We start from the raw sequence: 17,505 nt of genomic DNA, 5'->3' as shown, positions 1-17,505 counted from the left end.
CATAAATTCCCAAATTTTACTGTTAAGATAAAATGTATAATAAAACAAAGGTGTGTGTTTCTTGGGAGGGTTGAGGTTATATTTGTATTAATAAAATTATATCATATTTAAATAGTACAGGGGGACAAAAAAAATAAAACATTACTTGTTATTTTAATGGCAAGCTATGTACTTACAAGGTTTAAAATTACTTTTTTTCAGGTAGATGCTGGTGAATAAATCTTAGGTGGTAAACACACAGCAGAAATAGCTGGTTTTATGTACAGTGTGTCCCGGATGGGCTTTGAAGTGTTCGTCTGAGGGTCGAGGCTTTCGCTTGTGGAGTGACATTGATTAGTTTGTGAATGACGTCAGCACAGACTCTGAGAGGAGCTATGGAGAGACGTCAAATACCTCTTGAGGTAAGGTCAGCTCTGTTGTGCTGCAACAGTTTTGAAAAAGTTTCATTGTCAGTCCTCGACTGAACTTTGATTATGTATCTGTGTGCCCATGTGTATCATTAATGAGGAAGGAAGTTCTTTTCAACCTCTCTGCGTTGTTCTTTCAATGCAGGCTTCACTGCTGCATTAGTCTTTAATACATATACTGAATGATGCATAGTTCTGGTGTGCCACGTGATGACTCAAAATCGGATAATCAGTTCATGTGTTTGGACCTGAGCTGCAGACTCCTCTAATATGTTACAAATTAACTATTGCATATGAATATGAAAATTGAATGGAACTTACTGGCATTATAGGAGTTGGGCAGAAAATTGGTGTCTCTAAATTGCCCATAGAGTATTATTGTGTGTGTGCGTGCTCTATGGAATGGCATCCTATCAGGATTGTAGGAACCAGGGGGGATGGCGGCGTCCCCCCCCCCCCCCCCTAAATATTTGGTTTGGCTTCATTCATCCCCCCAATAGACAGACCTGTATTTAAATTAAGTTAGGTCTCCCCCCCCGCCAATCTCAAAAACACTCTCGTACACCATTACATCCCACTTGGGGTGTATCTCAGACTTGGGCCTAGGATATCCTCCTGCATCCCCCCCCCCAAACAGGTTAAGTGGTTAGAAGATGAATGGATTGTACCAGAAAACACCATATTTAAAAACTGCAAACACTGAATAACAGAATGCAAGCTTCATTCCTCTTTTGGAATTAACTGTTTATTAACTGTAATATGTTTACAGTATATCATACTGAATTATTCATATAGATAAAGTATTCATATGAATAAAATTGTTGATATTGCTTATGAAACAATGATAGTTCTATGCTAGGTATTTTGATTTTGACAGTGTTTTTAATCTAAAATCAGAGCTCATTTGCCCAAGATAAAGGGGTTAGGTGGCATTTGACAAACCTTGTCTAATGCCTGAAAGCCATTCCTACATAAACTGTCAGAGAGAGAAAATGAGACAGAGTGTGCCTGAGTGCATTTTGGATTCCGATCCCACTGTACTCATAACAAAGCAATTTCATGTGTCAGGAACAGGCCATGATGTATGGCTTAGTGGTTTACAATCATCAAAAAGAGGATGCAAGCCTGAGTATCCTAGATGTCCATCAGTTGTTGTACATGCAGACAAAACACATAAATGGATGAGGAATGAATTTGTCCTAATTAATAACATGGGAAAGGCTTTAGAATTGATTCCATTCTCTTTGCAGGAAATCTATTATCTATTATCAACTGCTCTGTTCCACCAACAGGATGCTTGTGCTGGTTGTTTTTTTATTGATGGGTCTCTTCAGGAATTGTCACTACACTGTCAGCCCTGGTACAGTTTTGTACCCTAAGGTACAAATAACATTAATGTACCCCCAATGATACAAAAACGTTCCTCAGAGGTCATTTCTGTACCTTAAAAGGTATATTTACCTACAGTGTAGCATGTTTTGAAAAATTAAGCTTGAAGTAACCTTACTTCAAAAGGTCAAAACATTAAATATAATTCTGGCATACGTAACTGAATAACTAATCTTAAATAAGATTAAATAAGCTAAAAAATAAATATAATACAGAAATAACTGAATAAATAAATAGCTGAACACACAAATAAATAAACACGATTATGCTTTTCTTTTATAAGTATTATTATGTATGTGCCCAAAATATAAAACATGTTGTTAGTGTAGGTCTTTAGTAAATCCACAGAGCTGTTCCACCTTTTGTGAGGTGAGTACCTTTTTTGTGGTGCGTGTGAGTGTGTGTGCTAGTGTACTAGTATGCAAGTGCATTTTCATGTCAGATTCAGATCGCCCCCCCCCCCCCCCCCCCCAAATATAAATATTATGGTCTATAAATAGCATATTGACGTCAAACGACAGTTATTTCGGTTCGTCAGTTTGCATTCTGTCTTGGGGTACAAATCTGTACAAAATCGAGTAACTTAGTGTATATTTTGGGATTACTTGGAAATACTTGAAAATCCTTTTGTTTAATGCTTAAAGTTTCGTGTCTGTTTATGTCTGCATGATTTCTGTTAGATGACACAGTTGTGAAGGTAACAGAACCATGTCTTGGTAAATGGATTTTCTACACCTTTTCAGAGTTTAATTTGCAATATTTTATTTCACTCTTTGATTTATGATTAAAGAAGTAACACTTTCTATTTCCATGTCTATAACAATCTATTAACACACCTGTTCAATTTCTCATTAATGCAATTATCTAATCAACCAATCACATGGCAGTTGCTTGAATGCATTTAGGGGTGTGGTCCTGGTCAAGACAATCTCCTGAACTCCAAACTGAATGTCAGAATGGAAAAGAAAGGTGATTTAAGCAATTCTGAGCGTGGCATGGTTGTTGGTGCCAGACGGGCCGGTCTGAGTATTTCACAATCTGCTCAGTTACTGGGATTTTCACGCACAACCATTTCTAGGGTTTACAAAGAATGGTGTGCAAAGGGAAAAACATCCAGTATGCAGAAGTCCTGTGGGCGAAAATGCCTTGTTGATGCTAGAGGTCAGAGGAAAATTGGCCGACTGATTCAAGCTGATAGAAGAGCAACTTTGACTGAAATAACCACTCGTTACAACCGAGGTATGCAGCAAAGCATTTGTGAAGTCACAACACGCACAACCTTGAGGCAGATGGGCTACAACAGCAGAAGACCCCACCGGGTACCACTCATCTCCACTACAAATAGGAAAAAGAGGCTACAATTTGCACGAGCTCACCAAAATTGGACAGTTGAAGACTGGAAAAATGTTGCCTGGTCTGATGAGTCTCGATTTCTGTTGAGACATTCAAATGGTAGAGTCAGAATTTGGCGTAAACAGAATAAGAACATGGATCCATCATGCCTTGTTACCATTGTGCAGGCTGGTGGTGGTGGTGTACAGTAATGGTGTGGGGGATGTTTTCTTGGCACACTTTAGGCCCCTTAGTGCCAATTGGGCATAGTTTAAATGCCACGGCCTACCTGAGCATTGTTTCTGACCATGTCCATCCCTTTATGACCACCATGTACCCATCCTCTGATGGCTACTTCCAGCAGGATAATGCACCATGTCACAAAGCTCGAATCATTTCAAATTGGTTTCTTGAACGTTACAATGAGTTCACTGTACTAAAATGGCCCCCACAGTCACCAGATCTCAACCCAATAGAGCATCTTTGGGATGTGGTGGAACGGGAGCTTCGTGCCCTGGATGTGCATCCCACAAATCTCCATCAACTGCAAGATGCTATCCTATCAATATGGGCCAACATTTCTAAAGAATGCTTTCAGCACCTTGTTGAATCAATGCCATGTAGAATTAAGGCAGTTCTGAAGGCGAAAGGGGGACAAACACAGTATTAGTATGGTGTTCCTAATAATCCTTTAGGTGAGTGTAATATATATATATATATATATATATATATATATATATATTTTGTTTTGCTGATTAATTCTCTTCAGAATAGTTAGCACAGTGTCAAAGCTGACACCAGGCTGATCATATCATGTGGTTCTTCAAAGTGTTTCATTCAGTCAAACCAGCATCTGAACTATATTTCTGGACGAATGACTTTGACATACAGTATAGGGCAAATGAATAGGAGCTCTTTAGGAGGAAGGGAGGTGACTGCAGTGCTAACTGATTATCTCATATTAAAACTCAAGCTGGCAACATCTGAACAATAGGCAACAGACCATGGCAGTGCACCTTGACTTTTTCTTTATATTTCTGTTAAATGTCACCTTAAACCAGTAATATGACATGTAATACATTTTGATGTGTTATATCGGCTCATTCTTTAATTATATTGAGTATATAGTTATGCTGCGTTTATTCCTCCTTTTGTGTCCTTTTGGCTGCTGTAACAATGCAAATTTCCCAAACTGTGGGATTAATAACGGGTTCTATTATCTCATCTCATCTCATCAAATCTACTGGTAATGTTGAGGCTCATGGTACAATAATGTAAATAGAAGGTTCCCATGTTACAATGCACCAGACATTAAAATCACCTAGAAGCAGGAGAGTCGGAGGGACTTGGATGGCCTGACAGATACAGAGGTTTCAGCACATTACAGGGGCCCTTGAATACGTAAAATTATAAAATCATATAATGTAAGGGTGACATTTTGTCAGGGGGCCCAGAATGTCTAGCTACTCCCCTGCTTAGAACCGTAACTTTTATGTTTATTTTTTAGAAAGTTAAAGACTTCTTGGGTACTTGGGAATGTATGAGTCAGAATGTTCAGCCTGTGCTGCTTGACATACAGTAGATCATTTCACTTCCTGGGTGACGTGAATGACAAGTGTTTTAGTCTTCAAGTAGTATAAACACTAATAATAATAATAGTAATAACATTAACCACACCCATAGCTTACTTAATGGAATGTTTAACTAATCAGATAAAGCTTCCAAAATGATTGTATTGCAATAGTTTTCTTTGAATGAGAGTTAAACAACTGTAACGTAATTGCCCATCATTCTCTTTTCTGACCTTTACCTAAATGCCACAGATGGACTTAACTTGACCACGGGGCTGAAAATGTCAAGTTAATTAACCAATAAAGAGTCAAACACTTGCTCAAACCACCTAAGCCAGAAACAAACAAAATTTCAGCATCTCTTCAGCAAAACTTGTGTTTCAGACTAGCATGGCAGATTGATGTCTACTAATTGTCTGGCTTTTAACAGTCTAATAACAGTTGCTGATTAGTTTGATAACAATGTAAAGCCAGTAACTGCATAAAGCAGTATATGTGACTGTTTAAGATGTTCCCCTTGGCTTTGCATGTAGTCAAAAGCCTTATTTAGGAAAGTACCCAAGAGAAAAAAATGTAAACATTTGATCCAGGCTCCACCATACTTGTGTGAAGGTACAAATGACTAAAAGATCCACCCTGACAGGATCTGCTATAATATTTACATACCATGTTGTGCCAGAATTGCCTCAGACTTAACAAATAGAGAAGAGCAATGAAGAGAGCGGTATAGGCACTTGGCAGAGGAAACATAATTCATTGCTCTTTCCTCTATAACACTGTGACACAGTAACGAGAAGTTATAGAAATGTGAAGAGTGCATTGTTATCCTGTAACTGCAAATTCTGGGAAACCTCAAAAAGCACATTCTGAAATGTTTCTAAGGTTCTGAATTGTCTTATAAGTAAGCTCTCACCCTCAGCCAAACTGCATGTGATATTTACTAATATCAGAGAACACAGCCTTTACCCTGTACACCATTACAGGGAATGGAAACTTCATTCATACATATGGAAAGAGCAGAACTTCGATAAAACCTTGAAATGCTATGCTAATGCTATGCTCTACAGTCATGCTTCTTACTCCACATTGCATGACAACATTCCTGTGCTACATAATGCAAGTCTTGTTTATCACTAACACATTTCAGCTTGATCTCTGTTCTTGTTTTAAAGAACAGGAAGAGTTTGATTGGTAGTAAACAACCTCCCACCTTTAGATTACCCTGTTGCAGGTACAGTATATCACAAATAGATTATCACACCTTTATGCAAAACCATTACAGTTTGTCATTTTATTCAATTTCCACACTTTAAAATCAACACAAAAATGTGAGCCTTTCATAGTCATTCATATGTAAAAAAAGTGTTCTTTAAAATATATGTAATGGGGGGAAATTGAGGAGTAAAAAAATTTAGAATGAAATAAATGTTGAGAAAATAATAAAAAATGTGGCATTACAGCCTAAGTCCTATTGGTCCCGTATATTAACAGTACAATAAACAAGTACAGTATGACTAAAACAAGCCCCTAAAGATGCTGTAAGCTTTGGATGTTTTTTGCTTAATATTAGTTATTTTATGTTCTCTTGGTTTATTATGTGGTTGTATTCTGGTTATAGTTCCTTGTGTTTGTTCCCTGCTCCCTGGTTGTATTATGTTCATTTTCCTTGTTTTGGTTTCTCTTGGTGTTTAAACCTGCTGTTAATTGACCTCATCTGCTCCTTGTTGCCCTAGTTCCTTATAGCCCACACCTGCCCCTTGTTAGTCCTTGTGATCAGTGTATTTGATTGCCTGCCTTTGTTCATTTCCTCAGTCAGTCATTGTAGTTGCTGCTGTGTGTTTGTAGCGATGATTGTGTTCCAATTTTGCTTTGTTCCCTAGTGTGTTACTTTGTGGTTCTTTTAGCTAATTCTTTTTTTTCTTTGTTTTGTTCTTAACCCCTCATGGTAACTTTATTTAGTGGTTTTCCCATTTTGTATCCTGTTTTGGTTAGTAAACCGTACTTTATGCACTTTTGCTTAAGTGCACATACATACATCGCATATGGTGTAATGCAGGGGTACTCCCTGTATGGGATGCCAGGCCATCACAGGGTTAACCCCACACAGCCACACACTACTGGCAGTTTAGAGACACCGCTTAGCCTAACTGTGTTTTAGACTGTGGGAGTACACCAGAATGCTCCTAGAAATTCAACAGACTCCACACAGAAAATGTAGGATACAAACCTCTCAACGAGGCAACAATGTAACATTTTGAATTTGCCATTCTAATTCTACAAAAGACTGAACAGGTACAAATTCACCATAAATTTATCTTCAACCATGTACTTTCCCACACAAAATATTTGGTAACATTAACTGCATCTGATATGCATTCATAGAATATTTTATAAGCAGCGTCCTAAAATACCTTAAGATCTTTAATATACATTAAGGACAAACATTATATGTTTGTTATTTATGTATATTAAAGCTGCTTAGGTATGTTAGGATGTTATGGTATACTTACATGCTACTTATGAATGGTCTATGAATGCATAATGAATGCATTCTGAAAGTGTACTGAATGTAATATACACTCACCTAAAGGATTATTAGGAACACCATACTAATACGGTGTTTGACCCCCTTTCACCTTCAGAACTGCCTTAATTCTACATGGCATTGATTCCACAAGGTGCTGAAAGCATTCTTTAGAAATGTTGGCCCATATTGATAGGATAGCATCTTGCAGTTGATGGAGATTTGTGGGATGCACATCCAGGGCACGAAGCTCCCGTTCCACCACATCCCAAAGATGCTCTATTGGGTTGAGATCTGGTGACTGTGGGGGGCATTTTAGTACAGTGAACTCATTGTCATGTTCAAGAAACCAATTTGAAATGATTCGAGCTTTGTGACATGGTGCATTATCCTGCTGGAAGTAGCCATCAGAGGATGGGTACATGGTGGTCATAAAGGGATGGACATGGTCAGAAACAATGCTCAGGTAGGCGATGCCCAATTGGCACTAAGGGGCCATGTTCTCATTCTGTTTACGCCAAATTCTGACTCTACCATTTGAATGTCTCAACAGAAATCGAGACTCATCAGACCAGGCAACATTTTTCCAGTCTTCAACTGTCCAATTTTGGTGAGCTCGTGCAAATTGTAGCCTCTTTTTCCTATTTGTAGTGGAGATGAGTGGTACCCGGTGGGGTCTTCTGCTGTTGTAGCCCATCCGCCTCAAGGTTGTGCGTGTTGTGGCTTCAAATCACCTTTCTTTCCCATTCTGACATTCAGTTTGGAGTTCAGGAGATTGTCTTGACCAGGACCACACCGCTAAATGCATTGAAGCAACTGCCATGTGATTGGTTGATTAGATAATTGCATTAATGAGAAATTGAACAGGTGTTCCTAATAATCCTTTAGGTGAGTGTAAATGCATTATGAAAGTGCAGCTAATGTACTGTAATACATTGCCAAATATTTGACCAATTAAGTTTAGTGATTATAAACTAGGTGTCCCCAACCTTTTGATGGCCGCAGATTGGTTTATGTCACAGAAAAACGGGTAACACTGTGGGGGCCTCATTGATCAATCAGTGATTGTTTCCATTTTTTCACAAAAATATTTTCGAAAAACCTCTCATCTTTATCCAAAAGATTAGAAATAGACATCTGGCATTGTTTACCAATCCTGTTACAATCCAGCTAACTATCCTAATCTTATTGTTTGATCTAGTACCATATTATCATTCTATTAAAATTTGGCACTGAACAGAAATCCACACTGTCTAAAATATGAATAATGATGAGTTTACATTCAGGCCTCTTTCCCTTGTGTAGCTTCTTTCTGTCACTGAGGAGCAACGGTCAAGTCAAAGCTGTGAGGTAAAAGCCAGTCCTCCAGCCAGAATAAAGATAGACCATTTAATTCTGTACACGTACGACTGGCTGTCCAGACACAAGGTGGTACTGGAAATTCACAACTGCATTCCCTGGACTCGGTGACTAATACTCACAAAACGGTCTCTGCATTGTTTTAATGGATCAGGTGTTAATGTATACTGACATTTCGTGTCTCAGCCCAGGAAATTTGTATGACCGAGCTGAGCTACATGATTGTCATTCTTTGGATCTGGGCTCACTCGAGTATGGTTTTAGAAAAGAGAGAGAGCGAGAGAGGGAGAGATGAATGTGAGTTGTATTTTCAGTGTTTCATTCATAAAAAAGGCAATGTATTTTTAGCACTTCATTCAGAAAAATAGAGGAGCTCATCCCAATGGAACTTGGGAAGGCGTCATCCTGGAAATAACGTGGTTTAAATTGAAAGTGCATAAAAGCTAAGCCTTTGATATTGCTTTTTAAAGGTATTGAGACTACAAATTGCTCCATTTTTTCTGATATTTTTATGATAACCCATCACTCTTCTATGTACAGACATGAGTATGTAGGTTTTTTATTATGAAGGTCAATGTAAAAATTACATTTATTTGATTTACTCCAGGTTCTTGGAAAGTAATTTAAGGAGACATATTTATGCACATATCACTCATGATAATGGCACCTGCTAAGGACTGAATGGCTCTATATTGCTGAATAGAGGATGAAGGAAAGGGACAGGGATTGTGCTTCACTAATGCATGCAAAGCTTCTATTTCCCTTAAGAGTATACCTGTGCATTGAGGTAATGTGTGGTAACCTGTACATGTAACCTGTCCATCAATTCAGTACAGGAAGTACCCAGGTTATAAACAAGATCCGCTCCCTAATTTGTAATCTGAAAGTTGGAAAAATTATAATACAGTATATACTGCCCATATACTATATACAGTATATAGGCAGTGGTGGCTTGATGGTTAAGGAAGCGCACTTGTAATTGAAAGATTGTAGGTTCAAATCCCCGACCAGCAAGGCACCACTGAGGTACCCTGAGCAAGGTACCGCCCCCAAGCACTGCTCCCCAGGTACTGAATTAGCTGCCCTCTGCTATGTCACGAAAGTCACATATGGGTTAAATGCAGAGGACACATTTCGTTGTTGCGCACTGTGTGCTGTGGTGTGTTAACAATGACCACTGATCACTTAATTCTAATATGATGATAATAACAATAAAAACCAATAATAATAATACAGTAATAATAAAAGTAAATACATACAGTGCTGTACAGTACTGTACCTCAAGATAATAAACTGCTGAAGTCATGCAATATTTTCATGAGTGTCAAAGTAGTGCTTGTGCTCGTTTTTACGAGCCGTTGTATTTCACTGAAATCTTTAAGATGATACTGTAGGCTTCACAGCAGTCTGTTCGTAGATATGAGTTATCAGTAAGTCAGACTGTCTTAGCCTGGGGTTGCCTGTACTTACAAACAGCTAAGTTTAATTACCTTTTACTCAAGTAATATTTTTGTTTTAGGGAGTAATACTGGTTTTTGGGATAAGGCAAAAATGAAACAATTCATTATGAAATGTTTGTGTTGTTCTTTACAGTTATGACACAGAAGCACAATATTTTTCCTAAGCGTTCATTAGATTATGGATAATCGGACAATGTAATCAGTTCTTTTCTGGTAACAGAGGGCCTGATGTAGATGCGATTAGCAGCTTGGTCGTCCCTCCCTCCCTTTCTCAGCAGAATTTCTTTGACACTTTCTTGGCTGCCAGCGTTACATCTGGGCCAAACTGTTTTTAGGTTTGGGAATCAGAGATAGATCACATCTGGAACCTTCTCTCTGGTGAGAATTTAGAATTAAGTGATCAGTGGTCATTGTCAACACACCACAGCACACAGTGCACAACAATGAAATGTGATCTCTGCATTTGACCCATATGTGACTTTCGTGACATAGCAGGGGGCAGCTAATTCAGCGCACGGGGAGCAGTGCTTGGGGGTGGTACCTTGCTCAGGGTACCTCAGTGGTGATTTGCTGGTGGGGGATTCGAACCTGCAATCTTTCAATTACAAGTGCGCTACCCTAACCATCAAGCCACCACTGCCATAAATGCCCTAGTGGATGCATCTCAGTGCTTCTTAATCCATACAACTCCAGTCTCCATATCCTTCACATCAGTTTTGTGTCAAATGATTAATTAGTGTCAATATAGGTGATGCCAGCGGTGGGGGTGGGTGGTTCTAGGCACTGTTTCCCAATCTGGTCCTCGGGGACCCACAGACAGTCCATGGTTTGGCTCCATGGGAGCTTGGTGGAAGCAAAAATGGTGACTATCTGGCCCGGAGGGAGCAAAAACATAGACTGTCTATGGTCTGTAAGTCGTAAGTTGGAAAAATAATAATACAGAATATTATTTATTATTATTAATGTATCTACACATGGTACTGTATTGTACTTGTGGACTGGTCTGTGGACCATGGACTGGATTGGGACACATCCATGCTAAACTTCATGCAGATGCATGCTGAAGCTCAGATCATGGCAGTCTCATCCTCCCACGCACATTAAAAATGTAACATACTGTATTTGTCAACTAAAATGACAAGGTGTTTATTGTGCAGTGCAAACTATACTTGTTATTCTGTTTGCCCTACAAAGGTTTGGTATTTGTCAATTTAATTGCCTGTTACTTTCCCTGTGGGCATCTACTTACAACCAAGTAACACTGTAATATAGAACATTTTTTGTTCCTCAATCTTTAACACTGAATTGGCTATATGGTACGCCATTCTGGAGTATCAGGCCACACATTTGGTGAACTTACAAGGGCCGTTTATACTACCAAAGGCTGTGTGTCCTTCAATATAGACTCAAAGCTTCCAATTTACCACAGAGAGCGAAACTAATCTCTCATCTGATAGCGTCCATTGTTTTGCTGCAGGCCACTTTCAAAGCTTGCTTAAGCTCTACCTGACTTTAGATCATGTTGTATGTCCCTCGTTAGCTTGTCCCTTACGATGAATGAATGTTACATTAAAATAGCGCTTTTCAAGACACCCAACATGCTTCACAGAACCACCACTGGATGCAATGGCAGCCATTCTGCACCAGTATGCTCACCATTCAGTAGCTAAGGTGGTGAAGGAACAGAATTGGCATTACATATAGGGGATGGTTAAATAAGAGGCTGGTTCAGAAAGGGCCACGATAGACAGGTTTAGCCAGGGTATTGGGGTACCTCCCCTTCTCTTTCAAAAGAAGGCCAGGGGATAGTTCTTTGACCTCAGTCTTACATCTCATCTGAAGGACAGCACACTGTTCCCATCAGCACAGTGAGGCATTAGGATCCACTGAGTAGGTCCCTGTCTTGGCTGTTGCAGTGCCTCTTCTAGCAGCAACTCAGCTTTCCTAATTGATCTCCTATCCAAGTATTTGCCAAGCCCAAACCTGCTTAGCTTCAGAAAGATTACAGGGTCTGAACTGCAAGTGGTATGACTGATGATCTGATGTGGGCTGTCCATTAGTCACCTATGCATGTCTGCAATGAGGAGAAATTTCATCATGAAGAAACTATGCCTTCTGTAAATGCAGTTGGGACTTGAAGTTCCTGCAACCTCTTGAACAACGCAAAGTTGCTTTTCATCATAATGATGTTCATTTAATGCCCATGATGCCCTTGGATCGTAGTTTGAACTGAGCTTCAATTCAGCATGTTACATTAATACTCATGTAAAACTTATTTACTGGAAAGTATTTACTTGTCTTCTAGTAAATTACATAATGACTTTAGATCAAAGAAAAAAATCCTGGTCATCATTTTGTACATTCTGAAGCATTTTTGTGTCTTTTTATATATATAACATTATTACAGATGTATTCAAAATGCAAAAGATGACAGGAGATTAAAATTCCATTGTAATAAGTGTGCGGCTTAATACATTAATTTTACAAAGTTTAAAGCCTGTTCCCAAATCTAATTTTAAATGACGATGACTCATCTACTGATTCATAAACTCTGGGGACCATTGTGGTCCAAAGGTAAACTTTGGAAGAAATCATCATTAGGTCCATTACCTGCGTGAAGTTGCCCCCCCATATGTTTCAGATTTCAACCAAACTGGTCTCAATCGTATGTGCTGCGTTTGTGCAGGATTGTGCCGTTAAAATTTTTGTTTGTGCTGTTTTAGTTTGAGATATAAATGTTTGTTTACATGGTGACGTCATCAGCGTGAAGTTGGCCCCCCATTTGTGTCTGATTCCCACCAGACCGATCGCAATCGTGTGAGTTTGTGCTGCTTTAGTTTCTGAGATATTAATGCTTGTTGCCCCCCCTCCCATTTGTGTCTGATTTCGACCAAACCGATGACAATCGCTTGTGCCATTAAAACTGTCCTTTGTGCTGCTCCAGTGCAGATATTGCTTATTTACATGGTCATGTCACTCCACTGTTAAATTAGCCGCCCATTCGCCTCCGAACCGGTCTCAATAGTTTGTGCCATTTAAAAGTTGTCCGTACTGTTATTTTTTCTGAGTTATACCTCTTAGTTTATGATTCAGATGATCGGCGTTCAGCGATCATCGCTCAGGCTCGTGTTTCTCATGTTAACAGAAGGTGGAGCGTTTGATGACTCCGCAACGATTGACACCAGTTTGGTTGAAACCTGAAACATATGGGGGGGCCAACTTCACATAGGTTGTATAATTTGTAATTTTATCAGATAAGAGAACAGGCTATTGATGGATTCTTATTTTAACACCACCAATGGTTTTCTTCTATCTATAGATCTCCTGTCTACAGACGTTCTTTACCAGTTTTAACTAAATTTCAGCATGAGGAAGACCACTGGGAACGTTTCACGCCAGATAAACAGAATCGGCTACTGCTTATAAGAATGCACCAAGTTGCTGAGTATCCATGCTTTCTACAGCAGGACATGCGGTTTGTTCATGTTCCCCATAAATGCTACATATCTTAGTGAATGAGATCTTTTTACATGCAAAGTGTCAGTCTCCCCATGGACACCAACATGCTCACAAATTACAAAAGCTGCAGGTTTTATTTTCCCAGGCTGGTTAATCTGCGATGCCCTTTCTCATGATCAGATGCCGGTAACTTTCTTTGTCCCTTTTTTTGCACATCTTTAGATTAGGATCAATGAAAACTGATAGAAAATGAAATACTGAACAGTAATTATGGTACTGTATGAATCCAAGTAACACTAGAGCAGTAGTGGCCAACCTTACCCAGAAAGGGCCACTTTCTATGCAAGTTTTAAAATCTTTAATCAGGTTACTAATTAGAGGACTGATTGGCTGAAGAGTTATTAATGAGAAAGAAGAGATGGATATATCTAAGTATATATACACCAATCAGCCTTAACATTAAAACAGCTGACAGGTGAAGTGAATAACATTGATTATCCCATTACAATATCAGCTGTGAAGGGTGTCATTATATATTAGGCAAGTGAAAAGTCAGTTCTTGAAGTTAATGTGTTGGAAGCAGAAAAAAGGACATGCGTAAAGTGACTTTGACAAAGGCCAAATTGTGATAGGTAGATGACTGGGTCAGAACATCTCTGAAACTGCAGGCTTTGTGGGGAGTTCCTGGTATGCAGTGGTCAGTACCTACCAAAAGTGGTCTAAGGAAGGCCAAGTGATGAACCGGAGACAGGGTCATGGGTGCCCAAGGCTAGCCTGTCTGGTCCAATCCCAAAGGAGAGCTACTGCAGCAGAAATTGGTGAAAAAGTTCATGCTGGCTATGATAGAAAAATATGAGAACACAAAGTGCCCAGAGTGCCCATGCTGACCATTGTCCACACCGAAAACACCTACAATGGGTACGTGGGTGTCAGAACTAGACCAATGAATGAAGGTGACCTGGTCTGATGAATTGCATTTTCAGGTCCATGTGTGTTGTTTACCCAGGAAACAATGGGAAGAAGACAGGCCAGTGGAGGCAATGTGATGCTCTGGGTAATGTTCTGCCTGGAAACTTTGGGTCCTGGCACTCATGTGGATGTTACTTTGACATGTACCACCTATGTAAACATTGTTGCAGAACAAGCACACTCTTTCACAACAATGGTTTTCCCTGATAGCAGTGGCCTCTTTTATTGCACTCCAAATTCCCAAGATCTCACTCTGCTTGAGCACCTGTGAGATGTGTTGGACAAACAAGACCAAGCCATGGAGGCCCCATCTCACAATTTATAGGACTTAAAAGTTCTGCTGCTGACGTCTTAGTACCAGATACCACAAGACACCTGCAGAGGTCTTGTGGAGTCCATGCCTCAGCAGGTCAGAGGGGGACCAACACAATATTAGGCATGTAGTTTTAATGTTATGGCTGATCAGTGTATAGCCTTGTCTGAATGGCCCATACTTTGTTTTATTTTTGCTGGGTGGATGAGATCGATATTGAGAGCTCCATGCTGCGATTGTAATTAAAGAAAAGGCTTGGTGAAACCCTTCGGCAGTTTGCGTTCCCATGCACTATAAAGCAGTTGAAAAACGTGTCTGCTTTTACCCATTTTTCTCCCAGTCTAACATTTGCCAGATGCTCTACCACATTACACCCTGTGGTGAGTTAACTTAAAATGTCAACTTTATTTTGCCAATTTAGTGCCATTCTTATGAAATGCCCATAACTGCTAATTTAGGTCATACTTAAAATAGGTGGTTTAGGTCATAGACAATGTTGTCTTCATCAGCAGGTAAACATCACAGCTAAAATCCACGGGATAACAATGATCCTGTTTACAGACTGGATCACGGAAACCTAAGAATGTTGAATAGCATCCTTTTTCATTATGGGTGCTAAATATCCTTGTTAAGGAAAACAAGTCTGTGCAATCACATGTCGGCTGTGGTTCTCACTGGTTCCCTCTCCCACCAATCACACTTATGTTTCTTTTAAAGTGTGTGGAAGACTAATTTTAATAATGGCTTCAATGGAAATGCACATGTGTGAACCCTGCATGGTGCTTGGATAAAGACGAAATGCAGGCCTTTGATGGTGTTTACGGGGAACTAATGAAAAGCCTAGTAACCTGTACTTTGATGACTGATTTTGGAATGTTTAAGAACTGTCAAATATGTGTGGTAGTGAGGCCCGCAGTGGAGGTCTGGTGGCCGCTACCGTCTACCGAGACCAGACACGCTCCTTTTACAATGTTGTGAGGCTGTTTCTTGGTTACCAGGCATCCTCTCCCAGCCACATAACAAATCTTTCCTGATTTACGCAGTGGGAAAGAGAAGGTGGCTTCCCAGGAAATGAGCACATCTGACCAGGAGACAAACCTCTGAAGCTGGTTTTACTGAAGCATTCGAAATTTATCACCTCTCAAATCTGACAGTACGCAGGGTATTGAAATATCATTGTTTTGATCCAGCTGGCAGTTCTCAGGGAGTAATACATTTCTAACACTTTGATATATTGCATATACTGTTTTGGTGTATGTCAATATAATTGTTTTATATATTGTAACACAGTATTAAAGAAAAATGATTCCCAAAGAACGATCCTTTAGAATGATTATCCTTTTGGCAAATGAATATATCAAAGATCTGCCACAGATCAAATGGCCACAGATGCTTAGATGCTTGTCACAGCCAAAGCAGGCAAATGGTAGAATTACTGTTTCAGGTGTATTTTCTTTATTTTCCATTCAAAATGTCAAACTGTCATAACTTTATACCCCTTTATTCGCAGTGCACCCAGCCATGTACATTTTGGGTGCAGCGTAGCACAGACCAACAATATAACTTGGTTTCTCCTATTACCGTAAGAAAAAAACTGTATATACAATGTAAATATTATTCAATGGGGATAAATCGGCTTTGCTTCTCAACATGAATAGATATATTTTACATTCACACATTAACTGCCTTAGCAGGTGCCTTTTAAATAAATGAAAAATGGAGCAGATCACATGAGCCATTTCTCCTACCGTCAGTCCGCCCTGATTTTCTCTGATTGCTGAGGGCTCCTGCAGTCACCGGTCTGGGACGTACTTTGTCCACTCCGCTGATCCATAAGACCCCTTGCAGTCTGAATTTTTATTGTTTTTTTTTTTTTTGGACGTGCTTGAACTTTCACATCCCCAGAGGATGAGATGCTCCTGCTGTAGCGTTTGAGATACAGGACACGGGACAAAGGAAGAAGAGGATAAGGCTGCGAGAGGCTTGGTTATTCCTTCCGGTCGCCTTACCAAAATTCGACCAAATAAATGAGAAAAGAAAAGGATGTATATTTCATGTCCTCTCCATTTACTTTGTGCCGCATGAATGTAATGAGTGAGCGAAGGTGTTGTGAACTGACAAAAATGGCTCTGAGCTATAATATTACAGGAAGTAATAACTTGCAATGTTAGGCACTGGAAAGCAGTTCTGGCCCCATTACGGCCCAAATGCTTAAGGCTCTAATGTTCTCACCTCCCACCCACTGCTGACCTATGAGTCACCAGGCATTTTAGCCTCATGTTAAATCTTTATTAGATTACCTTAAATCACAAAGCCTCACGATAGGGGAAAATTTGACACTTGTATTTTTTTTGGTTCTGGGTGGGTAGAAGTGTGTTTATGTGCTCCAGAGTGTGTGGGTTGCCTGTGTTTTTGTTCAGTGCAACAGGTTCAAACAGTATTGATCCACACGGGTTATACACAAAAGGTAGACCACATTCAGAAACTTGAGGAAGCACCCTAAAGCACAGGAACAATGTGATTGGATATTGAAAATGACCTACAGTCTGCTATCAGAGGATGCACAAATGTCTGCATGCTGAAAAAATAGTAGTAGACTTATTCCCAGCTTGCAGAGTGATATGTACAGTACTGCCAGAGGAAAGTAACTGTTTTACATATTTAATCAGGTGACTTTTCCCTCCCTGGAAAATCCATTGGCCATTTATTTCTGGTTGGCATC

At 39.6% G+C, this 17,505-nt stretch overlaps 1 long non-coding RNA gene across 1 annotated transcript in view; it reads left to right on the top strand.

Moving 5' to 3' along the window:
• Positions 1-280: 280 nt before the first annotated feature.
• Positions 281-17,505, top strand: part of LOC140593473 (uncharacterized) — a 43,934-nt gene continuing 26,709 nt past the window's right edge. Inside the window, exon 1 of the long non-coding RNA XR_011993885.1 lies at positions 281-401. This is a non-coding gene — a long non-coding RNA (uncharacterized lncRNA). The remainder of the gene's footprint in view (positions 402-17,505) is intronic.

This window comes from Paramormyrops kingsleyae, chromosome 11 (genome assembly GCF_048594095.1).
Source record: "Paramormyrops kingsleyae isolate MSU_618 chromosome 11, PKINGS_0.4, whole genome shotgun sequence".
Taxonomy (NCBI): Eukaryota; Metazoa; Chordata; class Actinopteri; order Osteoglossiformes; family Mormyridae; genus Paramormyrops; species Paramormyrops kingsleyae.
This window is presented reverse-complemented; position numbering and strand designations above follow the sequence as displayed.